The following is a 27,668-nucleotide window of genomic DNA, read 5'->3' on the forward strand; positions in this document are numbered from 1 at the left end:
CAAGCATATATAGGTGGCCCTAAGTGGATGGTGGTATTTTTTAAATGAGCACATGAAGAAGGAAGAGAAATGTATAAGAGTTAGAAGAGGAATTGGAGTGGGAGAAGTGGGGAGTAGATTTGATCAAAAGATGTTGTATGCATTCCTGATATTCTCAAACAATAAAAAATGATAAGAAAACCAAAAAATTAAATGGATACAAAAACTAGACATAAATAACAACACACATTGGCAGACTGCAGATGGTAAAAAGAAATATATAATAGAAAATATAGAAATTTATAAAATTCATATGCTAAGAGTTCACATTAGGAAATTAGCAAAAAAAGAAGGGCAAGCTAAACTTGAAATAAATAAAAAAATAAATAGTAAAAATTCCAGCAGAAATCAATCTGGAAACAACATAGGGTCCTAGACTTGAGAAAGTAATGTAGCTATGATTTTCCTGTGTTTCCTTATTGATTCCTGCAAATCTGTAATTCTGATGCTATCTAAAGGTGTAAAGGATGTGGGGGTAACAGGCGTTCTCCTTCATTGTTGTGTGAGAATACAAAATGATACAGCTATTCACTTTTGAAGGAAAGTTGGTTGTGTTTTATAAACCCAAACATTCAGATGATCCACCAGGAAAGCTCAACAGTATTTACCCAAAGGCAAATTCATGTCTGCACAGAAACTTGTTCAGGCATGTTTATAGCAGCTTTATTCATTATTGTTGTAAATAATTAAGGCATCCCTCAGAGGGTTAATGGATAAATAAACAGATAAAGCCAATAAAGTACCTTTCAGTGTTAAATAGAAATGTGCTACCAAATTATGAAAGAAGGAAACCTCAGAGAAATATTAAAATCAAATATTAAGCAAAAAAGCTAAGCTTCAAAGAATACCATCTGCATTCAAGTCTATCACATGCAGAAAAAAAGCTAACACTATAGAGAGCCTAAGAGGCCAGTGTTGTGGGGTGAGGTTGACAAAAGTGGAGCACAAAGAATTTTTACAACAGTGGAAACGCTGTGTGGTCCCAGTAGAAAGGGTAGGTATGAATCATTTGGGCAATGCCAGCAGTTAACTGCAATTTCAGCTGTGAATTTCAAGCGAACTGTGGGTAATTATGTGTCTTTATTCTGAAGGAGAATATGGATAATGAGGGAGGGAAGCTATGCAGGTTGGGGATGGAGCAAAAGGTATATGAGAACTCTATCATATTATCAATTTTATTTTATTTTTTATTTAATTTGCAACAAGCTTGTTTTACATGTCAATCCCAGTTCCCTCACCCTCCCATCCTCCCCTGTCCCCCACCAACACCCATTTCATCCCCTTTCCGCTCCCCAGGAAGGGTGAGGCCTCCCTTGGGGAGTCTTCAATGCCTGTCATATCATTTAAAGCAGGGCCTAGGCCCTCCCCTAGTGTGTTTAGACTGAGAGTATCTTTTTATATGGAATGGGCTCCCAAAGTCCATTTGTACACTAGGGATAAATAATGATCCACTACCAGAGGCCCCATAGACTGCCCTGGCCTCATAACTGACACCCATGTTCATAGGGTCTGGGTAAGTCCTATGCTGGTTTCCCAGCTATCAGTCTGGGGGTCCTGAGCTCCCCCTTCTTCATGTCAGCTGTCTCTGTGGGTTTCTGTAGCCTAGTCTTGACCCCTTTGCTCATCACTTCTCCCTCTCTATAACTGGATTCCAGGAGTTTGTCTCAGTATTTAGCTGTGGGTGTCTGCTCCTGCTTCCATCAGCTACTGGATGAGGGCTCTAGGATAGCATATAAGGTAGTCATCAATCTCATTATCAGTGAAGAGCATTTAAGTCAATTTAATTTTAATTGCTCTAAAATAATCTTTTAAAAAATGCTCCCAAAACCCCTTTCCCTATAGTCAAAAGGGCTGTGAAAAAGATGGCCTGTATAATCAGAAAGGTGAAATTTTACCTACCTAATTCTCTAGTTCCATGTAAGTAGACAGCAACAGTCCGATTCTGTTCAGAGATTTTAGGAGCTCATGCTTGTGCTACTCCTGTATCGGGGTAGTATTGGTATTCCATTTTCTACTGAACCAACAGTGCTGCCAAATACCAGTGGGGAGCAGAAGCTCCACAGTCCTATCTCAACTTCCCTTCCCCCTAGAAGGGTCTAGAGGTGAGCTGAGCTTGTGTCTCAGTCAGAGGCACAATGGAAAGTCATTACTCCCCTTTCTCCACAGAAGATGCTAACAGAACCAAGGGAGACAACTGACCACCCAACCATCACAAGAAGTCTGTTCCATTTTCACCAAAATGGTGTTAGTGTGACCCTGCAAGAAATGGAATGGAATGTCCTCACATTTCCTGTTACCATGGGCACTGGTTGTTAAAATAGAAGACTGAATTCCACCCAAACACTTGTAATTTTTTAAATCTCCAGAATATATGTAAAAATTATCATCCCAAGAATCAAAAATCCACATTATGAATGAGTAACAATGATCAATGGTCCTTAACATTAAAATGATTCATATATCGGAATTATTTGTTGAGAATTTGAAAACCCTGAATTACCAACACATTTGAAATGAATAAAATAGAACAATCTCAGCAAAGAATCCCAAGTTATAAAAAAAAACAAAATAGAAATTGTAGACATGGAAATGGAATAATAAAAGTAAAGTAAGTCACTGGATGGGCCAACACAGTTGAGCTGAAAGAAGACAGAAGCAATAAATATCCATAGACTCCAGCCACTTTGAGCACATTCTGAGAGAAAGTCTCCCAAGAAAAGAAAGACTAGTAAAAGAAGCAGAAGAGGAATATGAAGTATAGGAAAAGAAGAAGGAAGTTAGGGCTCAGGAACCTACAAGTACTGTAACAAAAGAACCAATATTTGTGTCACCCAAAGTCCAGAAGGATGGGGGATTGTTAAGTCTAAAGGTAATAGTAAGAAATAAAATGTTTGATGCGGATTCAAGTATAAAAGATAATGTCAAACAAAATAAATCCAAATTAAGAGAACTTAGAATTAAACTTCTGGAAACTAAAAGGCATGCAAAAATTCTTGAGAACAACTGGATGAAGTGGCACATTACTTCTGAAGGCATACCGCTTCAAAAGACAAGGCACTTTCCTTCAGGAACTGCCCAGAGCAGAAGGAAGTAGTACAACATTTTTCAAGTGCTAAGAGAAAAGAACTGTCAACCTCATATTATATATCTGGCAAAAATATCCTCAAGTAATGAAGGGGAAATCAAGATATTCTCAGATGAAGGAAAACTGAAAGATACTGTTGCTAATGATCCCATCATTAAATAATGCCTAAAGGAATTTCTCTAAACAGAGAGGAAATGATAACAGAAGAATGCCAGAAACTTCACAAAGGAGAGAAGTAATTTAGAATAGGTAAAACAGTGATAATATAATGAACTATTCTTTCTCACAAGTTTCATAAATCATATCCAATGAATGAAGCAAAACCTCTGACACCATTTCTTCTGCTACTTAGTATACATACAGGAAATAGTAAAGCCAATTAATTAGAAGTTATGAAGGTAACATGACCTAAATGCAAGTAAAAATTCTATATTTTAGTAAAATTGATAAAATATAAATGGTTAGCTATGATAAATTCTTTATGTATAATAACCACTGAGAAAATTATACAGTGTGATCTAATAAAATGGACTGTAAATCTAAATGGAATCCTAAAATATGTTTAAGTGAATCATGAGAATAAAAGGAGACAGGATGAGGTAGGGGGAAAGAGAGACTATAGCAGGCAAATAATAAACACTAAATTAGCACTCTTAAAGGTGGAACACATAAACGGTTATCTTTATTTATATGGTTTAAACACATCAATTAAAAGGTTGAAATTAACAAATGATTTCTTAAAAAGCAGATATGTTTCATAACAAGATATTTTAAATACAGGGCATCAGACAAATGTACCATTACCACACTGAAAGACAAGAACAAGGAAACATGTTTGAGAATACATAATAATCCTAAGAATGTATGCCTGAAATAACAGGAAGTCTTTTTATTATTTAGGTTTTATTTATCTTTTTAGACCAAATACTGCTATGTAGTCTGATGGGCTTAGGTACTCTGGGTTAGCCTCAAACCTACAATCCCTCTACCCAACTTTATGACTGCTGAGAGTGCATGTGTGATGCTCCATTACATCTAGCCTACAGGGATTCAGACTGCATGAGGCAAACGCTGAATGAGACAAAAGGACTGAATCCACAGTTGTAGTTGGATCATTTGCACCATACCTTCAGCAAAAGTTACAATCAGCAGGCAGAATTAAAGATGAGGACATCAACAATACATGATCAACTAAAATTATCTAGATGACACCTGACAATCTGCCCACTAATGGATTATATATTTGCTTCATGGGTCCACAGAATACACACCAACATAGACCATATCTGGATCCCTGAAATACATCGCTGTAAAACCGTTTTTGGAATTCAATTATACAAACTGTGTCCCCCTAATCCCAATGTCCTCTAATCAAACTGAAAATCAATAATAAACAAAAATTTAAATGCCTCTAAATATTTGGAAATTAAATAATACACCTCTAAGTATAGTGAACTAAACTGAATTAAAAATGAACACAAAACTACCAAAATATGTGGTATGTAGTTAAAACTGTGTTGAAGAGCAAATGTGTGGTACCAATGCACATGTCAGAAAAGAAAAAAAAAACACTTTCAAATTAATAGCTGAGATATGCCTACAATTTAAGCTTATCCTGCAATAACCTAAGAACTGCAAAATAAATCCAAAGAAACAGAAGATAAGGGATAATAAAGATAAAACAAAAATCAATGGAACTACTGGGCATGGGAGTGTAGCTCAGTTGGAAGAGTGCCTTATATGCAGCAAGCTTTAAGTTTCATCTTCAGTACCACATAAAATTGGGTATGGTAGCACACACATGAAATCAGCATTTGTAGGACAGAGCCAGAAAGATCAACATTATCATTCATTGGCCTTGCATGAGGTATATGAGGCCTGTTTCATCCTTCTGTTCCCACCCCTTCAAAATGAAATAGAGAAAAAGATTGAAAAAAAGAGCTTCATCCTTACTGGAAACTTTACCCCTACTAGCTAGCTTTCATACTCACATAAATTGTTATGTATAATCAGTACTCTTACAAAGTTGTGAACTATATGAACTACAATAAGGACTGGCCTCATAAGATATGCCCAATGGTTCAACAATGGCATGAATATCATCAAGGGGGTAACCAGTCACTTTCTGTTTGGATTTAAGGCTTGTTGTGTAAAATGGAACCCATAACTGGTACTGTGAACTGCTTGGGTCATGGATCCTAGGAGAAAGGCTACTATTACTATTCTGCTAAATGGAGACAGTATTAAACCATCTCTTCAGTTTTTATCTTTATGTTCATAAGGTAATGTGTGTCTCAACTCTTATCAGGGAAGCTTATTTTGAAGTAGTAGTTAGTATATGGTGATTAACACAGAGACCCACAATTGGTCAATATGCAGAGAATAAGAAACCTCAGAATCTTCAACTCTAAATGGGGTGTCTACCTGTATTATACTATATTATATTATGTGATCATATTTCCTTCATCCAAAGGATCAGGGATAATTCTAGAAGAGGGAACAGAAAGATTTAAGATCTATAACTAATAGATATCTGAAGTGAAATATTACTTTCTGGACATGACAGGAAGTCACATGTACTAACAAACAGCACTTGCAACTGCATGTGTAAGACCTGCACTGCACAAAAGCATGCTAGTTAAAATCCTAGAATGCACAGGGTGGGTAATGCCATACCATCTCTAGCTCAGGTGCTATTGGTAAATGATGGTTGCTGTGGAAAGTACAGTCAGCTTTATTCTGGGATGCAGACCCTGAGAGGTTACTGATGTTTTAGCAGGTAGTTCTACAACCGTGTACAAACAGGAAGCACCAAGTAAACTTAGTGAATTTGTAAGGGGAAAGTGGTGAAAGGACAGAGGAGAAAACAGAGGTGGATTTGCTCTACCACACTATATGCATGTATGAAAATCTCAATAGTTTTAATGCTAGTTTTCTGGAAAGAACAATAAAAAACTGAATTCTAGTAAGAGTGAATTACCAACATCAGAATTGCAAAGAATATAATTTATACACCTTGCAGAGACCAAAGGATAAGGGAATATTATCCAAAACTCTACATATACAAATTTGAAAACTTAAGATGAAATGGACAATTTTCTTTCATGCAACAAATTACCAAAACAGATCATTACAATATCTCTATAATGTTTTAAAAAATGTAATTCATACCTGAGAAAACTCTTCCCAAAGTCTTCAGATTTAAAAGGTTTAATTGAAAAATTCTACAATAAATAATTCAATACATTTTCTTCTGGAAAACAGAATAGGAGGAAACATTTCACAGTCAACTTTATGAAATTCGGTATTAACATGACATGAGAATTCAAGACAGAACAAAAAGGAAACTACATCTTGAAAATGCTTTATGAATACAGATGCATAAGTCCTTAAAGAATTTACTAGGGCCAGGAAGATGGATCAGCAGGCAAAAGACTTGCCTTTCAAGTCTGATGACTTGAGTTCAACCCTTAAAACTCATTTAAAAAGCCAGATGCAGCTGTGTTCAACTGTAATTCCAGCATTTCTATAGTGTGATGGGAGATGAAGACAGGACAATAGGAAGCTGACAGGACAGCTAGCCTGGAGTATCCTGAACAACAGAAACAACAGGAGAGACCTCGTTTGAAGAAGTAGTAAAATTAGAACTGACTTCCAAACACTATTCTCTGACCTCCACCCCAGCACCGTGACTTGCATATAACTGCACTTTCACTCACATGCACAAATATATAAATAAATAGAAATGAGTAATTAAATATAAATAAGACAATACTGATATGCAATCTTGTAGCAAATAATTTTATAGATTAAAAACAATAAAAGTAATCTCCAGACCTAGATGGTTTCACTGGAGAATTGTACCAGATGTTTAAGGGAAAACCAGGAGTAATTTTATATAATCACTACCAGAAAAAAATGACAGGGGGGGCTGGGGAGTTGGATCGGTGGTTAATAGTGTTTATTGCTCTTGCAGAAGTCCCAGGTTTAACTTCCACACCCACATGCTAGCTCACCACTGTCTGTAACTCCCGTACTAAGGGATCTGATTTCTTCTTCTGACCTCTGTGGGCTCCAGCGTGTACATGTTGCAATACATATACACAAGTACACACACATACAATAAAAACATTTTAATAAAAAATGATGGAATATTTTACAACTCATTTTACAACTCTGATGCTAAAAATACAAGACCATACTATAGAAAAAGAAAATTATAAATCAGTATCTTCCATGAACTTAATTTAAAAAAAAACAACAAATACTAGCAAATCAAATTCAGGAATGTATAAAATAACAATACATTATTGCCTAGTGCAGTTTATCACAGATTAAGGCTCGACCACCATTTGAAAATTAATTCATTTTTAAATATAAGCAGGTTAAAAAAGAAAAATCATGTGATCATGTCAGTGAGTACAGAAAAATCATTTGACAAATTCCATAACCATTCATTATGAAAATTCTGAGACTAGTAGGAGTGAAAATGGACTTCATAATGAGTGTCTACAAATCCCTACAAACATTATATGTTATGATAAAAGTTTGGCTGACTTCACTCTAAGAACAGTAACAAGGCAAGATGTCTGCTGCCATAACTACTTCTCAATAAACCACTTGTAGTTTTAGCTGGTGTATTACAAGGGAAGTTAACAGAATATAAAACACAAAAATCAGAAAGGGTGAAATACATCTATCCTCATCTATAGGTAACATGATTGTCTGTGTGGAAACGCCAAAGGAATTGATAAAATATCTTCCACATTAAGTGAGCTCTAACAAAAAACAACACAGGTATCCTAATACCAAACACTGGAACGCTAAAACCAAAAATCATAAAACGATACTGGCATAAAGATCAATGTTTAAGTGAATAACTTGAGAATCAAGAAATAAACATTATGTTTATAGTCAATTGATTTTGCTTTTTCAGTACTGGGGACTGAAGCTAGAATCTTATGCATGGCAGGTAAGCACTCCCCAGTCAGCTATATCCCCACCCAGGTCAGCTTATTTTTAACAAGGTACACCAAGACAACAAAATGTATAAATAGTCGTATTTTGACTCACAGTGTGGGGACATCTAAATAGTCACATGAAAAAGAATATCGTTTCCCCCCACTATGTACAAATATGCAACAGACACAATTATACATTGTTCCAAAGACTCATAAATGACCAGCAAATATATAATGCTGTTCGATGTCACCAGAGGAATACAAGTCAAAGTCACAATGAGGTATCACTTCACCGGTTACATGGAGATATATACATATATATATATATATATATATATATGTATATATATATATATATTTATTTATTTATTATATGGAGAAAAGAATCCCTGACCATCACTAGGAAGAATGTAAACTGGTGCAGTCATTATGGGAAAAATAGGGATGTTGTTCAAAAATTAAAAGTAAAACTCCAAAGACTCTACCTAAAGAAAATGAGAGAGAGGTTTGACTATACTTGACTGAAGCACCACCCATAATACTTGACTTTGGGAAGCAAATATTAGAATGGTTGCCAGGGGCTGTGAAATGTGAGGATATTCAAAGCCCACCAATCATCAGCTACTAGATATATAAGTTCTGGATAACTAATGTGCAGCATAATGACTATATTTAACATGACTCTATTGTTGGCAGGCCCTTAAGTCTTGAACTGAAGAGGAAGAGGCAGCCAGTTCTCTGTGAGTTTCAGGCCATCCAGGCTCATAAAGTGAGACTCTGTCTCAAAAATACTGCATGGCAGGTAGAGAGATGGCTCAGCAGTTAATAGCACTGACAGATCTTTTGGATGACCTGGATTTGGTTACTAACATCCACATGGAGGCTGCTCACAACCTTCTGAAATTCTAGTCCCGGGAGATCCAGCATTCTCTTCTGGCCTCTGAAGGCACCAAGAATGTACATGATGTATAGACAGATATGTAGGTAAAATGTCTCATACAAATAAAATTTAAAATTAAAAAACCACTTGCTAAGAGAACAAATTTTAAGGGTCCTTAACACTCACAGAATAGATTTTAAGTGGGATCAACACAAACACAGTAACCACAGGTGCTAGTGGCTGTATTAATTTGAGTGTAGCAATCCTTTTAAAATATATATTTCTATATAATCATCTCATTGTTCAACTTAATTATGGACAGTTTTGCCTGTTAATTCAATGTGTTTTAAATGAAACTAAGTCAGAAATGGAAGATAGAACTATGTGCAAGAACTAAAACTGTAAGAAACACAAGATGAAATCTTTGTGAACTTGAATTAGACAGTTATTTCTTAGGTTTAATTCCAATAGTCTAAGTGATCACAGGAAAACAAGATGAATTAGGCTTTATCAAAATTAAAGAAAGCTTATATGTTGTTGGACCCACAAGATGGCTCAGTAGATAAGAGCACTTTCTACCTAGCTCAACCAGGTTTATTCCTGGAACCCACTTGATGGAATAAAAGAACTGATTATTGAAGTTGCCCCCTTGTGCCATGGCTTGCATGCTCACTTGCATATGTGCAGGCACACACACACACACCCACCCCCCCCACACACACCCACCCCCACACCCACCCCCACACACACACCCACACACACACCCCCACACACACACCCCCACACACACACCCACACACACACAAATAGATGCAAAAATAAAGAAATAAAGAAAAGTAGCTTTTATTACTGACAATATAATGAAGTAAGAAAAAAAAATCCACAGAATACTAGCAATACTGTAAGGTTTCAATACTCAGAATGCATCAAAAGCCTTTATACTTATTAAAGAACAGAAAGATAACTCAATTTTAAAATGGGCAAAGTCTGAACAAACACTTCTTCAAAGACACAAAAATGTTCAACATTATCTGTCAACAAAAATGTAAATCAAAACTACAATGAAATAGCACTTCATATTTACTCGAGTACTATGGGTATTGACAAGGATGTGGAAAAATTGGAATGCATTGTTGGCAAGAGTGTAAAAATGCTACAACTACTTTGGACTATAGTTTGGCACTTCCTCAAAGTGTTAAACAGTTAGCATGTAATTCAGACATCTCTTTTCCAAGAATGTACCCAAGGGACATGAAAATATATATCCACATGAAAGATTGTATATGGATGTGCATAACAGTTTTATTCACAATAGCTAAAATGTGGTAACTCTAATTTCTATCAATTGAGTGGAAAGACAAATTGAATTTTATTCACATTGGGAGAGATAAATGACTAACGGAGTTGACTTAGTGGATAATGTGTTTGCAGTACAAACATGAGTATGTGAGTTCAATCACCAGCATCCACGTGGAAAGATGGTCATGGTCACTCGAGAGGTGGAGATAGGTAGATCCCTGGAAATTACTGGCCAGTCAGACTAACAGAATTGGCTCCTACATCCAAGTGAGAGACTCTGTCTCAAAAAGCAAGATAGCACTTCTGGCCTCCACACTCATGGGCACATACTGCTGTACAAATGTGAACCATACACATCAGCATGAAACTATACACGAGAATAAAGCTTTTCAAGAAGAGGAGTAAAGTACTAATAAATTATGCAATATGAACGAGTCTTGAAAATATTAATACCCAAAAGAAACCAACCATAAAATTTGCCCTATAATATTATTTGAATGAAAAGTGGGTGAAGTTCTTTAGCCTGAGTGTGAGGAAAGACTTTATGTGACTCAGTATCCAAGAGTGGTAACAGAAAAGGCTGTTCCCTAAATCCATACAAATCCTTTTGCAGCTGATTTTGGTGCATGACTTGGATTGTATCACTGGGTAGGTGAAGACAAGAGAATCATTGAGACCTTGTCTCAAAACAGCAGAAAACCAAGCAAACAAAAGCCTTTGGCATACCATAGAAAACAAGTACCCAGGAGAACAAACACATTTAGAAAATTACTTATAACAAATATTACAGATAAAAACCCAATTATCATCATCACAAAAAGTCTTAAAATTGAGGATATAAACCAAGAAAATCAATAGAAAAAGGAAGAAAAGACTTTAACAGATAATGCACATACTGGAAACATCAAAAGGCTCTTAAGCATATGAAAAGCTGTTCCAAGTTACTCATAATTAGAAAAATGCTAATTAAAGTACACTGAGATATCATTTCTCACTTATCAGATTTAGAAAAATTCGAAAGTATAGCAAACCCTTTGTTGGTGAGGCTTTGTCGGAAGAGACATTCTCATGCATTGCTGGAGGGGAATTGGGCAACACATATCAAAACTTCATTTGTCTTTATATTTTGACACAGTTGTACTATGTTATTATTATACCTATGAGACTTGACCCTGAAAATACCCCTTCAACAGTATGAAAGTGTATATATTTCAGTTTGCTTCTTGAAATAGCATATATGCAAACTATTGGAAACAATATAAGATACCTACAGCCAGGAGCATAGTACACTGTAGCTGCCATGAAAGATTGAAGACTTCTATGCACTGATATAGAATGGTCACTAGGACATGTTTTCAAGTGCAAAAGTAAAGCCTAAAAGTCTCTTAAGGTTCCATGCCTTAAGGAAGTAAAAAAAAAAAAAACTGTCTAGAAAACACACAATTATGTTAATTTGTATTAAAAATGGGGGTATCCAGACAAGGTAATATGTTAGTTAATTAAAATAGATAAGTAGAACGGGGTGAAAAGGATAGAGGCAACAAGTGTCTGTTTCTGAGGGCTCTCTGTTGTAATACTTCTCATTTCTTGCATTGTGTTATTATTACACACACACACACACATTCAAAGAATTAATGAAGATAGAGAAAGCAAAAGGAATTCAATCAGAAACAAGTAAACTAAATCCTGAGATTTTTGTTGTTTCATTTTTGCCTTTTTCAAAAGAAGGTTTTTGTTTTTAGGGAATATTCATTAAAATATTTGGGGGGCAAAATATCATTAATTCCCATAATTAGCTCTCAAATTCAGAAGAAGGGGTGTGCACACATGTTGGGAGGGTGTATTGTTGTGTTTGTAGAAGAGGGTTGATAAAACATAAAGAAAACATAGAAAAATTTTAATAGTAGACAAACAGAGTGGCTTCCTGGGAGTGAAGAGACAGAGACCTTGCTCAAGTAGATTAGTTTACAATGAGGAATTGATTGTTCAGTCATAAGCTAAAGGTAGGTGCGTGCGTGCGTGCGTGCGTGCGTGCGTGCGTGCGTGTGTGTGTGTGTGCGTGTGTGTGTGTGTGTGTGTGTGTACTGACATTGTACCTTGTGAACAGGCTTCTTTATAGTCATGGGTTAGCAATACTGAAACAACTTTCTGTGGACTCTAGAATTTAGTGAGTGAATATGTTATGGATAACAGCCGAGATTTCTCACTGTGTAGGAAAGGAACTATAAAAATGGAAAGACAAATGACAGAGTGAACTTTGGTATGGGATTGTAATGTAGAGGAATGGATGTAAGCTCAAAATTCCGAGAGAGGGAGATAGGTAGGTCTTAATAAAAAAGAAGTTATGAATGATTTTATTGATATTTTCTCAGCCTGGTGGATTGAAATGATGCTGAGACACCTGTAGGAATGATCATGTATGAACTGTCTGCATGAAGGTTTCTAAATACTATTGTCCATTTAAAGAACTAAGATTCCCCAGGAAAAGGGAGGATTTTAGGGCTGGTGCAGGAAAAAATAATAGAAATTGGGCTTGGTACCTTATAGCGGAAATGAAGGTGATGTTCAAGTGATTAGACAATGATTAGACAAAATGACACATAAGTTAATTTGAAGGGATTCTCAAAAGCCCAAACTGGAGCAACCTGAGAAGGAAAACAAATTAATGAAAATAAAGGATTATAACACATTGACTATAATAAAACTCACAAATATCAACATATATGTGAATAATTATATTTACTTATGATATGGGAAGGTCATTCTTAACAGCAGAAAGAAAAACAATAAATATAGACAACATAATGCAATCAGGAGTTCATTATTGTAAACTTTCCTCAGGCACGGCCATTAAGTGATACTAAACTGGTGAGGAAAAGAGAGAGGCATAAAAAGATACCACCATGGACTTGCATATATGTATGCCACTAAGATACTCCTTACTGCACGGTGAAGCAACAGCGCTTTAAGAGTGGAGGCACCAGGAAGACATAACCTTAACCAAGTTATCAAAGTGACTATCAGCGACAATGGCAGCCAGTGACCTCATGTGCCCCCTGATATGGTACCCCGAGGATGCCCTTTTGCGTGGCTCCTGACAAATGATCACACAATCCAAATCTAACCAGGAGGAAACAGCAGACAACAACCCCGAATTGAGGGACATGCTGTGATAGAACCAGTCTGCACTCTACAAAACAAGAGGAGATATTGTCCCAGGTTAATGGAGACTGAAGTCACAACCAATTGCACTGTGTGATACCAGATTTTCTTATGCTTTTAAGAGCTTTATTAGGACAACTGGAAAAATGTGTCTTGTTTTTGTTTGTTTTATTTAAACTTCCACAAAAATAGTTTTCTTCCATAGTTCTGGAAACTTGAGAGACATTATAGATTCACTTGAGGTAAGGATTTGTCTCCTGGTTCACATATAGCAGTCTACTTGTGTTTTCATATGGAAGAAGATGCCGGGGGACTTTATTGGGTCTTTTTTTTTTTTTTTTATAAGAACGCCTATACAATCAGTGGCAATTCTGTTGTTATGACCTAAGCACCTCTCAAACACATCACCCCCAATACGTTCACCTTGAGTTTAAGATTTTAACATGTTAATTTTGAAGGGTTACAAACACAAACATTTCATTCCTGACGTGAATGGAATGACCATGGTATCTAAGAGGTAAATTTCTTAATGCAAGGTGTATTCTCTGACATCCTATGATTCCTAGCAAGTCTATGTCGGGATTTAACCTACAAAATCTAAACAAGGTTTCAAGATTGCATTGCATTCTTTAGAAAGATTATTACCAAAGTTAGAGTTCAGATTTTGGTCAACATCCTGTGCTTCCGTGTTAGAATGTATTGTTTTTAGAATATGTATATATGTATAAAGTGTGTGTGTGTGTGTGTGTGTGTGTGTGTGTGTGCGCACGCGCGCGTGTCTGAGGAACAAAAGAACAGTCTGTCTACAATTTGTTCTAATACAAGTTCAAGAAAGAAATGCATGCATGTAAGTGTGGTTTGTCTGCATGTAAAGAAAATGTGCCAAAATCTTAGCTCCTTAGAATCAAAATGGAAGGTATTTATAAATTATTGGAATTATTCTTTATGTGTGTGGATGTGATGTGCTGAAAATGCAACCCAGAACTTCACATATATTGATTATGATAATATGATGATAGTTATGATTAAGGAGGTCTGTATTCATGTCAAATACAAGCTTACAAATGAACATTCAGTGCGCCAAAGACAAGGAGCAAAGAGTAGAATAAAAACCTTTGGATCCATGCTCAGTAATACTCCAGGTTGATAGATGACTGTCGAAGAAGCAAGAATACAGGGATTTCCAGGTACATGTTGGCATTAAGAAATCAGTAACTGCCAATTGGATAGCTTTCAACTCAAAATTGGAGAAAGCACGCCCCACTACCAATGCTCTTAATGTCCCAATCAATGTGGCAGATGTCAGCTACTCTGTTGAACTCTCTCCAGACCTACCCCATATAAGGCAAAAAGCTTCAGAACCAGAGAACTTCCTTCAGGTAGTGAGATATCTGGGAGGGTGCATATAATGGAGCAAATATGAACAGATGAATGCATGAAGAACAAGTAGATATATGAGAATGGAGATATGAAAGGCTATTAAAATATCCATAGTGAAAGAACTTATGCAAAATGATGATATGCAGTAAATTAATATGCTTAACAATGCTAAATCATTCAACAAAGAATCACCCTATAAAGTTCAGTTTACTGGAGACATAAAGAGAACATCTAACCTGAAGTGTGTTGTTTAATAACTTTGTCACTAGCTGCATGTGGCTACTAAAGATTTAAAATCTAGCAATGACTTGTGCTATAAAGGTAAAACACATTAGAATGTAAAGACAGAATTATAAAATTATATAACGTTTATTAATAGTTTAGATATGTTGGGATAAATAAAAATACATCACTAGAACTAATTAAATTTGCTTATTTTATGGTTTTGCAGCTTAAATTATTATTTCTATTGGCCAAAACTCTGGTTTCACAATTTGTTCTGACCTTCTTCACCAAGGTCTTTGTCCATCTTACTGAAAACCTCACCCTTCCTTGGCACTCCTTAACTCCCTTTTTTTTTTTTTTCCTCAAGGTACTTATAATCTCAGATATTATATATTTTACTTATGTTTTTGTCTATCATTGTCTGTCTCCCTTATTGAACTTTTTTATGTGTTATCTTTCTGCTTTGTCGCTCTTTTATCTATGACATGTCATGAATTTGTATCTTTATTTTCACTGTGGTTAATGAATAGCTTATGGAATAAGCTTATGGAATACCCATCCATCCATCCATCCATCCATATCCTTTGTAATGCTTTATATATACTAGACACATAAAAATCTTTGTTGAATCCATTTTTTAAATTAACTTTTGGCCAGCTTTTTAATTTGTTGCATTAGCTTTAGTCCAGTTCCATACGATACCCTCCTTCTTTGTTGTCGTCATGGAAGCAGAGAGACAGCCAGTCCCATTGTGGACAGGAGTAAAATGAAACACATTCTTTTTTCTGGAAACCAGTCATCAGTACCTCAGTGAATAAAGGCATTAAATATTTACAAATTTATTTGCTGAGATATCTACCTTTCTCTTGCAAAAGCATATTTGTATGTTGCTTCTAGAAATAACAAAATGTGAGCCAGGAGAATGGCTCAGTGGGTATTTGATGAAAAAGCATGAGGGCCTGGGTGTGGATACAAAGCACCCATTTAAAAAAAAAGCATGTTTTTAACTCTTTGGAGATAGACAGATTTTACCACCCACATAATATCAGCCCCTTTTCTCTATCATTTGCCACCTTGCTCTTTGAAATAGAATTTATCACAAGACATGGAACTCAAGGTGTAGAATAATAGAGGAAGAGAGCTGATGTTGACCCTAGGTCTCTACACACAAGTATGTGTATGTACCTACCTACATACATACACACCTGAAAATAAGGATAATTATTGACAGTTCCATCTGCTGGTCAAATCACATCCTCTACGTAGGGGGACCTAATATAACAAGAAAAAGAGTCCTCAGATTCTTCCTGGCTGTAGTGATAAGACAGGTGAAGCTCAAAGAGAACAGGGCCAAGCCCAGGGCCACAACATGAGATAGTGACACTGGACTCAGCTTGCATCCTACTTCTCTAGCAAGATCAAAGTTTCCAGACTTTACCCTACACCCAGTCCACAGGAGAGAGGGTGGCTGGGCTGGAGCAGGGAGAAGCAATCCTAGAGCTGGTGTCAGTGTGCAGAAGAGATGAGTATATTTTGTAAGCATCGTATGAACTACAGGGGGCCAATACAGTTACATGATTAAGAAACCAAACAAACTGAGGCTGGGTGCAAACATTTGAGAAGCTAAAAGCTCCTTTTAGACAAGACAAACTGTTACTCATTACAAAAATAAGGGTGGGGTTGCTTGGGGTTGTTTTTCTTTCTCTAATGAAAATTAGAAAATACAAGTCAAACCTAAAACAGCCATCTGTTTAAAATGAAATAATTTCAAATGACAGGCCCCTTGGGACCACCCCCCATTATTCATAAAATCTGTTTTATCTGAAATTGGGCATCAGTACAAGACCAACAAAATTCAATATTTACTGTTAGCTGAAAACAACTCATGAGTGTTAGGGGAAGAGGTGAGGAATAAAAAATTCCTTCCTGATAAGCTACTGTTTGGTAACTAGAAACAAAAATCTTTCAGTTATGTATTCTGATGAATGCAGGCCCATGTGTGGTGGAGAGTCTAAAGGATTCTTCTGCTTGTATTTAGGAATTACGGGGTGTTCTGCAAGATGGGACTCCAGAGACCTGAGCTAGTTTGGTGTCTAGTAAGTTGCTGGATAGCCCTTGTCAGGTATGGAGCTTTCTTGAGCTCAGTATTCTCACGTATAAAATGAGAGGTCTTTAAGAGAATTTCCCATTTTTCTATTCCTTGATCACATACAAAGAAATGCCAATGTTTTAGCCAAATCTATAGAACTGTTTTTCCTTACCTAATAGTCTCCATGTCCTCTTACCCAAACAAAAGTAAAACTCCTGTGTATTCAAGTCCTTGCTAATGTAAATTAATCAAACATTATATCACTTTCAAGTATTTCAAGAAGTTTATATCTTAATGTGCTACCTAATCATGGAATGTCAGGGCTAGAGAAGAGCCTAGGATTCCCTTAGTTCATTCTCATGCTGTGTAGATGAGGAAACTGAGGCCTATCAAGGGGAAGTGACTGACCTGAAATGTCCTTAGTTGGCATCAGAGATGAGCCTGGAGACAGATGGGTGGGTGTTTTTCCTACTACAGTACAGGGGACTTCTCCCAGTCTCAGTAATCTGGTCCCAAACTGGTGCATCTTTTGAAGGGCAATGGCCAAGTGCCATACTTTATGATTCATAAATCACTATTATTTTGTTCTGTTATATGATGCTGTCTCAAATTGCTAGGTGAGATCTGCTTTCAAGTAACTGGCACAATTCCTCCCCTTCCAGATTAATAATGAAAGTAAGTCTGAGACACTCTGCCCAAGGATGGGAACATAAGCCACTCTGCAACACAACCCAGTATCAATACTCATATTTAACGTGATCTATACTTAACTATCCTTGATACATCTAGCTAGTTTAAAAAAAGATAGAATGGACAGAGGCACATCTGATGGTGAGTAGGAGGAGAGATAGGAACCTGGAGACCCTATGAGTTTAATCTTGTGATTTTATGGATATGATACAGTCTCAAAGCAGACTCTTAGGAGGCTACAATTAGATACTGGCCTCACATTGTATTATTAGTGGGAAGGGAAGGACTCCTGGGCTACCCTGCTCCACAAGGCATCACTCTCGATCCCAAGGGAATACCTAGAAAATATACAGGCAGCTTCTGGTGCTCCCTAGGAGTGTTGAGTTCCCAATGGGATTAGTGTAGTGACACTCCTTGATACTGCCAAGCGCTCATGTTGATGGCTGTGAGAACAAATAACATAATCAAGCTCTTTATTCCACGGCTGGGGCATCTCTAGAAAGAACCAGATTGTTCATTTTAATTCCAATGTCAGCACAACTATTTTAACACCAAGTGGGTCAGATTTGACTCCAAATCCCTGAAATTAATTTTAGAGTGGCAGTGAAATAAAATAGCATACTTTGAGCTTTGTTGTAACAAGTTCATGCAACACACAGCAAAGAAAATGTAGTAATTAGAGGTTAAATTAATCCTTGACAGACACGCAGCTTAGAAACACTGTGCTCTCCTCCTCAAACCTAACATAATGCATGCCAGCTTTCAGAATCAGACTCAGAAAGCATGTGATGTTGGCAATTACACCAAAACTACTGTCCCATTTTGAATTCCAAGGTCGGTGCTGGAACTTCCAGAGACTGATATTAATACTGAGGACTCACTGAGAATGAAACCTAAACAACATCCTGCAAATGCCAGCAAAGACCACCCAGTCAAGCTCTGCCCAAAAGTGGGGTGAGTCATCATCCCTTCAGAGACCATTGCAGCCAGGCCCCAGACTGATCGCAAATTTGCGGCCTTCACTTTCCAGCTTGGTCCAGTCTTACAGCTGTGACTCCAATATGCTTTCATGCTGTCTTGACTACAGCACACATAGATACAAGGGTAGATTATCTTACAGCACAACTAAAAATGTTCTTCCTCCAGACCTTGCATCTCCTCTCACCACTTTTGATCTGCCTCGAAAAAACACCCGTCTCCTCAAACTTCTGAGCAGAAGGTATCTTGTAGACATACCCGAGAACTGGAGGGCAAGTATGAGCCTACTTTGGGCAGCCTTTCCCATACCTCTGGAAAAGTTGTGCAGCTCTCTGGGCTGCAGTCTCCTCTTGTGTAAAATCGCCTCTTCTTCCAATAGTAAGGTTAATCTTTCAGCATGTGAATCTTCAGGGGAGCTGGTGTTCCTCTGTTAATTGTGTTTAGTGACAATGGTCAGCTTGCCAATTAGGGCCATAAAACAGGCAAGCTGAAATTCTATGGGGAAAATTGAATGTATGACATATGGGGTAGCAGTGTGGGGCGTGATCCAATTGAACAGAACACTCTGGATTCCCCAAAGCACTGTGCTTCTCTGTCATGCCTTTAGTCCCACATTCCCCTCCCTAGATAGAAAGCACAATGTAGGTTGCAGGTTCCACACTCTCCTAACCTAAATGCTATTGTCTTCAGTAGCTTTGACCCTTCTTCCTGACCTCCTCTAAAATTAGCAGAAAAGTTTCCTTATGGCCAAGTGTAAAACTACTCCTACAGGTAGAAGAAAAAAGAGAATACAAAGACGGGTTGGGCAGAGCAGACAGAAGGTTACCCAGAGAAAGTAAGGAACTACAGTAAGGATCTTATACTTCACCATTAAAATAGGAATCACTGGATAATAGAAGGCCAAAAGACAGAATCAGGTCATTACGGTTTTGAACTATCTCTAGCCCCCAGTCAAGGGCCTTGTCTTATGAACTAGAGGTGGGAGATGATAGGGATGTCTGGAGCTTGAGACAATGAGGGAAGGTCAAGAAAGCCCATTTGGGCCAGGAAAGTTTCACAGATTTTGCAAAGAACTTTTTGCCTTCTTTTACCCACGACCTCCTTAGACCGTGTCCCTAAAGACTTTACTCTATGGAGTTCAGTGCCTTTGGCCGGGTTCCTTTTCCCAGGGGACTCTTTTAGATTGTAACATGTCCAGTTGTTTGGAAATTAGGGAGGTCATATTTTAGGAGAAAACTTGAGGCTCCAGGGAAACCAAGGAAGGTCTGGGAAAGGAAGGGCAGGAGAGAGAACAACTGAAGGGTACACAGGGCAGACAAGGAACTCAACTAATTTGCTTCAGCTCCCTTTGTATACATGCTCCAGGACTAACAGCTCTGGGCTGGTAATTAGAAGCAGTAGGACACAGGATGTATAGGAATATGTTATAATATGATAACCTTTTGTCAACACATAGGGACCTCCTTGAATAACAGCCCCCAGCTCTAGGAGGCCTTTTCCTCTTCCTCTGCTACATTTATGTAGCCAGTACAATGGTACAACACGAGCAACAAATAATAAACACATATTACAACATTGCATTTGAGAAATTTTCCTTCACAAAGTCCTAAAGATGTTTATGGATTTGATGTCTAAAAAATTTAAAATCATACTAGTTCCAAGTAAGCTTTGTAATGCTTCTTTCCTGCCATCCAGTTGACTGGTGCTGCCTAGGTTACCCACTCCTCCGTGGTAGTGGTGTGAGAGGTGTAGGAATGGGAATAGGTTCATTGTGCTGATCCATAGTAACCAGCTCCTCTCCCTCCATCATTTATCTCCCTCTCCAGTGACATCTGCCTTGGTCTACTCACGCTCTCAGCATTCTATCTGCTCCAACAAACACTCAACCTTTTTTGCCTGGATAAGAAGATTTTTTTTTAGTTACAGCCATTATATGTGTATCAACATTTATGGAAGAAAGATAATTGCCAAAGAACTGAGTGGATAAAAGGTCTTTCTTCATAATGTCCTCCCTTACCAGTTTAAACAAATCAATATTAACGTCAGGCAGGGCATTGGCAGATTCTTGTATTGCTGCTGAATCCTTAAAGTAGGAAATGTGTTCTTTAGAAGACATTCCTTGGAACTAGAGGGTTAAGAAAAGGTTCATCATCGAGTTCTGAATCCATATCCCAGTGGGTCATGAGTGTATGTGGATAGCAGGCCTTTTTGTCCTTGTAACCTTTGCTAAATAACTGCAAGGCAGCAAAGCTGCTCTATATTTAATGAGTCCTTTGGAAATATGCCAGTCTAATTTCAAAGAGTTTAGATCCCGTTATCTGTAGACCGGCCTAGTGATTAGGAGGCCTGCCATCAATAGGCCCCCAGAGGGCTGGATTAGGGGTACTGGACAAGAGGCACTCTGGGCTGCCTCTCAGCCCCCTTGTCTATAACTCCAGGTTAGAAGTTCACCCTTGAGGGGACACTTCCTGCGTTAATGTTGTTTTGATTGGCCTTCTGTCATATTTAATTCCCCTCTTCTCAATGCCTCTTAAAATCTTAGCCCCATTTCTTTATCTATCACATTGTTTTTCACAATGACAAGGCTGAAATAGATGTTTCATTTTCCCAGAAAATGACCATTTTGTTCACAAATCCTAGTACTTCAGAACATGATCGGAATCATATTCAGGGGTTACAGAGGGAACGCAAGGAGGGAGAACAAGCTTGTCCAAGATCTCTCTGGTAGTTCATAGGAGAAGTTTGAAAAAGAAATAAATTTCCCAGCTTCTAGTCAGATTATTTTATCCATCATACACTGTCTCGGGGAAAGAAAAATCAGAATCACTGAAATCGAAAATGTTTACTACATATGTAAACCCCCTTTAAAAAGTAGTCCAACTACTGCCAGAAGAACCACTTGTTTATGATCAATTTTTTGTTCATCTTCTAACCCTAAATAGTAATGCAGTTCCTAGGCATGATTCACTAACAGGTGCATTTTAAGCTTTAGCTAGTCAAATATAGAGAGGGGAAAAGACATTAAATGTGTTGCTGGGTTTGAAAATTCCCTTTCCTTTACTGAAAAGGATTGGCGACAGCAAACCTCCTATCTTAACAAGCAATGAATGTGTAACCCCCCCCCAACTCCAGCAACAGGCTATTTCCTGGTTGAGTTTAAAAATTCAATGACGTTCCTGTTTCAACCCACACATCTGTGTCACTGTCAGCGTCAGTGGCAGGAAAACAAAGTCACCCTTTGCTAATGATTTCCTAACATGGAATTTCCTTGTATCTTCTAAAGCCTTTCTTCCAACGCCTAACTGCCCCCCCAAACACATTGTACTGAAGGAAAACTGAAAATGGTCCTAGCCGGAAGAGGATGGTTATAAAGGAGATCTTGTAAGGAAGCCCTTCAGCTCTTAAGATGTTTTAAAAGAGAGACGAGGGAAAGCACTATTAATGTTTCCAACACCAGTAGGTACAAAACAGACACATTTCTTCCAGGCATCTGGAACTCTCGGCTCCATCTCTTTCTTCCCTTTTCCTGATTCCCAACTTGTGCTATGAGCAACATTCTCATAAATACCAGAGGAAACATGCCCAAGCTGGAGACAGGTATAGCTGGAGGGCAAGGTAAGCCCCCCAGAGCAGGAAAGAAACACTAGAGAGCTGCAAAAGCACAAAATAATGTAGAATCCCATCACTTTTCCCCTCTGGAGAACATCCTATTTAATATGCTACTGGTCATCAACAGAAAAGAGGGCTGTTACTTTAAAGGGAAAACGCTGATTAGCTGCTCTAGCTGGCAGCAAACAGCTGGTCTGTCCGGCAGGTTCAAGGCCATTTCAGCTTCTCTCTTATGGAGGTACCATATGTTCCATCTCGCACATCAGCAGATTTATTTTCCAATGATCTTGCTCCAGAAGAAATGCACAAAAGGGGGAGATGGTAGAACCAGTAGTTCACCCTTTGATTACTTATGATTTTAGATGTAATTGGGGTGTGTGTGTGTGTGTGTGTGTGTGTGTGTGTGTGAGTTACCACTTCACTTACTACTCCAAAGACCAAAAAATAAATGTTCAGATAATACACTTATCAATAAACTCTGCAGCTTATTGGTATGTGAATGGAGCAGGAGGATGCAAAAAAGGAATGTGGGGGGGCATTCACACTCACAAAGACTTAAACATCAGATTAAAGGCAGATGGGGACAGGAGGCAGGGAGGGATCAAGAGGAGTAGAACTACTCTAGAGACCCACTAGCTTGAGTTAGGCCCTGCTTACTTCTTATTTGTCACTTTCTTCTTATCAGTAGTCTTGCCTTCCCAGAGGACATTCAGGTAGAGAGAAGTGGATCTTTTTCAAGAAGCCTGGAAGATCAGGCTGACAGGTTGTGAAAGGTTACTTGTAATGGTAGGCTTAACATCCCACCCAGCAAGGTCTGTTTTCTCCCAAATTTGCTGGGTGGGGGGAAGCATGTGTAAGAGACAGAGCCCATACATCCTCAGTCCAGCTAAAAACCAGATGCCTGCCGGTACATTTTGGCCACCCCTTGTTGCCAGACCCTGTGTTTGTATAGATGCAACAGGCCAATGTGTAGTCTCTGGAAGCTTTAGTATTCTCACTTCCAGCCCCAGATTACCCTAGAGGTGGCTAGTCACTTCCCGACTCAAACAAAGGGCACCCGCAGAGAGTTTCAATCTTGTCCTGTGTGTGTGTGGGGGGGGGGGTATGATAGTGGGGAGCAGGAATAAAGAGGGATGTAGTTAAATTACAAGGTGGATAAAGCCTCAAGTCATTACCAGTGTCTCTGCCGCCTACAGGCTCAACAGCCACCCTAGGTTTTTTGGCTGACAGGGGCTCCCCAAAGCAAAGCGAAACCGAGGAAAGGGCGCCCCCTATGCCCAAGCTCTGTCATCACAGGGACCTGCAACATTTGCCCACCCTGCTGAGCATTCACCATTGCCTCCTGCCTGGTTCCTGCCTGTTCCCCTGTACAGCGGGCCAGACAGTCTTGCCTGAAGGGAATTAGGGTGTCCAAGGCTGGCCAACCAAGCGCATAGAGCACGCCCGGGACAAGATTCCCAAGACTTCCCGGGTTTCTATAGAGGGTACTCAAAATATAGAACCCTCTCCATTGCCTGCACTAGCCCTCCTGTCCCGAGCGGCTCAAAGCTACTTGGAAGCTGCCTCCCCCGCCCTCTGCCTCTGAGTCCCTTTCCCCTTCCCTCTCTCCAGCCTCCTGGGAAACAAAGGGGCTTTTTATAAAGCGGATTGTTGGCGGCGGCGGCGGCGGGGGTGGGAGGGAGGGGGGAATCTATAAAGACAAGAAGAGGTGGGAGGGAGGGAAGGAAAGAAGCTACATGGCCTCCAGGGGCCCATAGCAGCGGTGGCAGCCGGGAAGACCTGGTGGGTGCATGGTAAGACCCCACCCGGTCAGTGGGCACCAGAGCGAGAGCCTGCGCCTGCCAAGAAACTGGGCCGAGCTGCTGTGATGCTCCCATCCACCCACCGCAGTCAGGGAACACGAGTAGCAGCCATGGCCCGAGGCTGATGGGGGAGACATGATTCCAGCAGGGGTCTTCTCTGGAAGACCCTGGCCCTCTCTCTAGCAAACTCTTTGAGAATTGCTGAGGCTTGCAGAGACTTTGCCTCTTTGTTACAGCAAGACCGGCTCTTATCCACTAGGCTCTCTAGCCCTTACAGACAATGTCCCGGAACCAGCCTTGGTCAGCTACCCGCAAAGGGAACATTTGGCTTAGGGACGGTACTCCAAGGGGTTCCTTCTGCTGCCAAATAACAAGAACAGGCTACCCCAGCAACTGGAATCCAATCTTCCAAGGTTCTCTAGCCACTCCGTGTTCCTGCCCTTGCTCTCACACACCCACATTCAGGGTGCCCGACTCAGCCGCACCCAGCTGCAGGAGCCCAGTGGGGAGTGAATCCCCCCAGACTGAGGCGCGTCTGTTTGCCCAGGTTTCGATGGCTTTAGGGCCGAGTTTTCCGTCTGGATAATCCTATTAGTGTCCGCTCAGTCCGAATTTAATCACGGATCAGAATCAGACAGCACCGCTAGCTTTCCAGGCTTCAGACTCACTGCATCAGGACGGAACCTGGCCAAACCAAGTGGCCAAGAAAAGTATTTGGCGGCGCTCCGGGGGGCTTCCCACCCGCCCTAGGCAGAGCCTGGCGCCCGGCTCTGTCGCTGAGAGAATGCCCCAGGAGCTTGGAGCGCCAATTCCAGTGCAGGGGCTCTGGGAAGGCTGGGTGGGGAATCAGCAGGGGCTGCCTCAGGCCCCCAGCTTTGCTCCAGGCTGCTTTCATGAGGAGGAGTTGGTAAATGGGGTGGGGGAAGCGCAGGGCAACGCGCACACCCCACACTCTTTTCCGCGGCAGCAAATCGATTTGGGGTGGGGAAATTCCTTATCCAGTGCCCACTGCTGGACTCTGGAGCTGGCAGGGAAAGACAGTGTCTCTGATGGCACCTTGGGAAAGTGAGCGAGCGGCCCTGGCCCTGGGGTATGGAGATGGAGAGGGTGCCTCCTCATAACCTAATGTAGCCTGTGGAGCCCGCGCAGCTTGCACCCCTCTGTACCTTTCCTCCTCGGAATGCAGCCGCCTCCGCCCAGTTTTGGACTCCCTCTGGGGCACCTAAAAGAAGGAAGGGGCCAAAGACCTTCGATGTTGAGACCTAAGCTCTCCCTAGTTAGGCCAGTCTGGGGGGGGGGGGCAACCCTCAGCGCCAGGTGGGCCGTGTGCTCAGAGCAAACTTTGGGGGCTCCCATCTCACAGCATCCCCGGGGTCCTGGATCCTCAAAGATGGAGACCATAAATGGGGGCTATAAGTGCACCCTGGAGTCCCCTCACCCAAGCAGTCGGACCTCCCGCATCCGCCTTCACCCTTACCGTGTTGCGGAGCTTCAGTGGCAGCCAGGGCAGAGCCAGAGGGGCGGGCGGCCGCCGGCACGGGCAGCCTACCCCGAGGCGCCCGCTGAATGGCCCAGGCGGATTGAAGATCACCCCCTGGCTAGCGGCCGGTGCCCCCGCGCCCGCCCGCCGCCCGCCGCTTCAGCTCTCGGCCAAGTTCATGCTGGCGGCGCTGCAGTGGCGGCCTCAATCTGCTCGCTCCATTCCCACCGCCCGGCTCCGCGCCGCGCGCCCGGAAGGTGGAGTTTCGGGGGTTTAAGTTACTGATAGGCATTTCTCACTGCTGTGTCACTCGGGGAGGAGGAGACACGCACGCCGCACACTCACACACCCTCACACTCACAGCGACGAGCAGCTCCGGTCTTAAAGGAGAAGCTGCGCTACCCTGTCTGCGATCCCACCGGCCTCCAGCCTTGAAATGCAGGTTTTCCAGACCAGGTTGTAGACACAAGCAACCTAAGAGCAGGTCGCCCAAGGGACTTCCCAAATCCTGTAGACATATTTTATTGGGCAAAGGAACAGCAGGCTGGATTCTCAGTGGCAGCCTGCCTCATTTCTCCCTTAGGGCTACAGGGGCAGCTGGGAGAAACCAGACAAATGGAAAGGGCGAGGGCACACTTACCTCTAAGGCTCCATAGGAGGTAAAGGGTGACCTATACCAGCGAAGTCAAGAAGTGGCTTGACTGGGCTGTGCCCTGATGGGAGAGGTAACAATGGGGTTAGAAGGCAAGCCCAATCATAAGAATGGGATGGAGCCACCCAGGGTCACAGGAGACCCTGGGCCTAGAAGAAAAGCCGCATGCCTCAGGTTGACTTTTCCAGTTGGCTTTGAAACAGAGCAAGCTGGTGGCTAGTGAGGGTATGGACTTACCAACTGGCAGAAGAGTGTGAGTGGGCAGAAAGCCAGCCCTCAACCATGAGAAGGGGAGAGAATGATCGAGACATAGCTCGATAGATTAAAGACAGAGGGTGAGCGAGCGACAGAACCCAAGAGAAAATTGACAGAGATAGAGGGGTGATGGTGAAGAGGGAGACCCTTCCCCGTCTCTGCACAGCTTCACTCTGAAACCCAAGCTGTCGCTTGCCCCTCCCCCTCCAGGTAAGGGCGCTTATCTGCACTGGGTAGCAGCTGCACAGGTGTTGCAGGTCTCACTCTCCCTCCACACACCGTGTCTGTAGGCGCATCAATAACTCGTACATGGATGGTCAAACAAACCGGCCAGCAGTGACTACAGCGGGGACCTAGGCTCTCGAGTGTCAGCCATTGACCTAAGCACTACCACCCCAGCCCAGCCCAGCCCAGATGGGAGCATTTGTTCTTACTCCCTCCTTGACATCCCCCTCCTAACTCTCCCTTCTCCCCCTTCTGTCCTCAGCTCAGAGGCTGGTTGTCGTCCTGCCAGTAAGCTTCTCCCGGAACTCAGGCACACAGGCCAGTCTCTCTATCACTCTGCCTCTTTCTTTAGGCTCAGGGCAAGCGAAAACCAAGCTAGACTAGCTGCTTGTGGTGGAGTTGATCACAGGACCAACACCTGTGGCTTCTGCAGTAGCGTGAGTTGTTTGTAACCTGACTGGTTGGCCAGTATGTCCTCTACCCTGACACAAAGTCTGGAGACTTCCACCTCTGCTCTCTGAAAGTAGGCTGTCCCTCTTCTTCAGCGTACCTGACCCAGACTTGTTACTAACCTGAACTATCCCTGGTGGCACCAGTAGCTGAATAGCAGTGGCATCAGGGGCTGAACACTGTAGGGGAATGTCACAAGGATTCATACAGCCAGTGCTGGGCTCCTGCAGCTACCCCTAAGTAGTAGCAACTGGTGCTTGTCTGCTTATCAGAGGGAGCCCCAGTCCATAAAGGGGTGGGGCTGTGACCTATTCAGCCCCTCTTTTCATCCCCTCCCTAACTCTAGGACATAGGACAATGGGAGGAGGTTGTTGAAACTTCTAGAATCATCATCAACAACCAAAATT

General features: G+C 40.9%; 1 protein-coding gene across 5 annotated transcripts in view; it reads right to left on the bottom strand.

Moving 5' to 3' along the window:
• Positions 1-25,918, bottom strand: part of Mamld1 (mastermind like domain containing 1) — a 133,813-nt gene extending 107,895 nt beyond the window's left edge. For 3 of the 5 annotated variants that reach the window (XM_051178628.1, XM_051178629.1, XM_051178632.1), the window contains exon 1: positions 25,677-25,917. The gene's annotated coding sequence lies outside the window, so the exon portion shown is untranslated. Of the gene's footprint in view, positions 1-25,365; positions 25,422-25,676 lie in introns of all 5 variants that reach the window. The other 2 variants (XM_051178630.1, XM_051178631.1) reach the window with 2 other exon arrangements.
• Positions 25,919-27,668: the final 1,750 nt, after the last annotated feature.

Source organism: Phodopus roborovskii, unplaced genomic scaffold, assembly GCF_943737965.1.
Source record: "Phodopus roborovskii unplaced genomic scaffold, PHOROB, whole genome shotgun sequence".
NCBI lineage: Eukaryota > Metazoa > Chordata > Mammalia > Rodentia > Cricetidae > Phodopus > Phodopus roborovskii.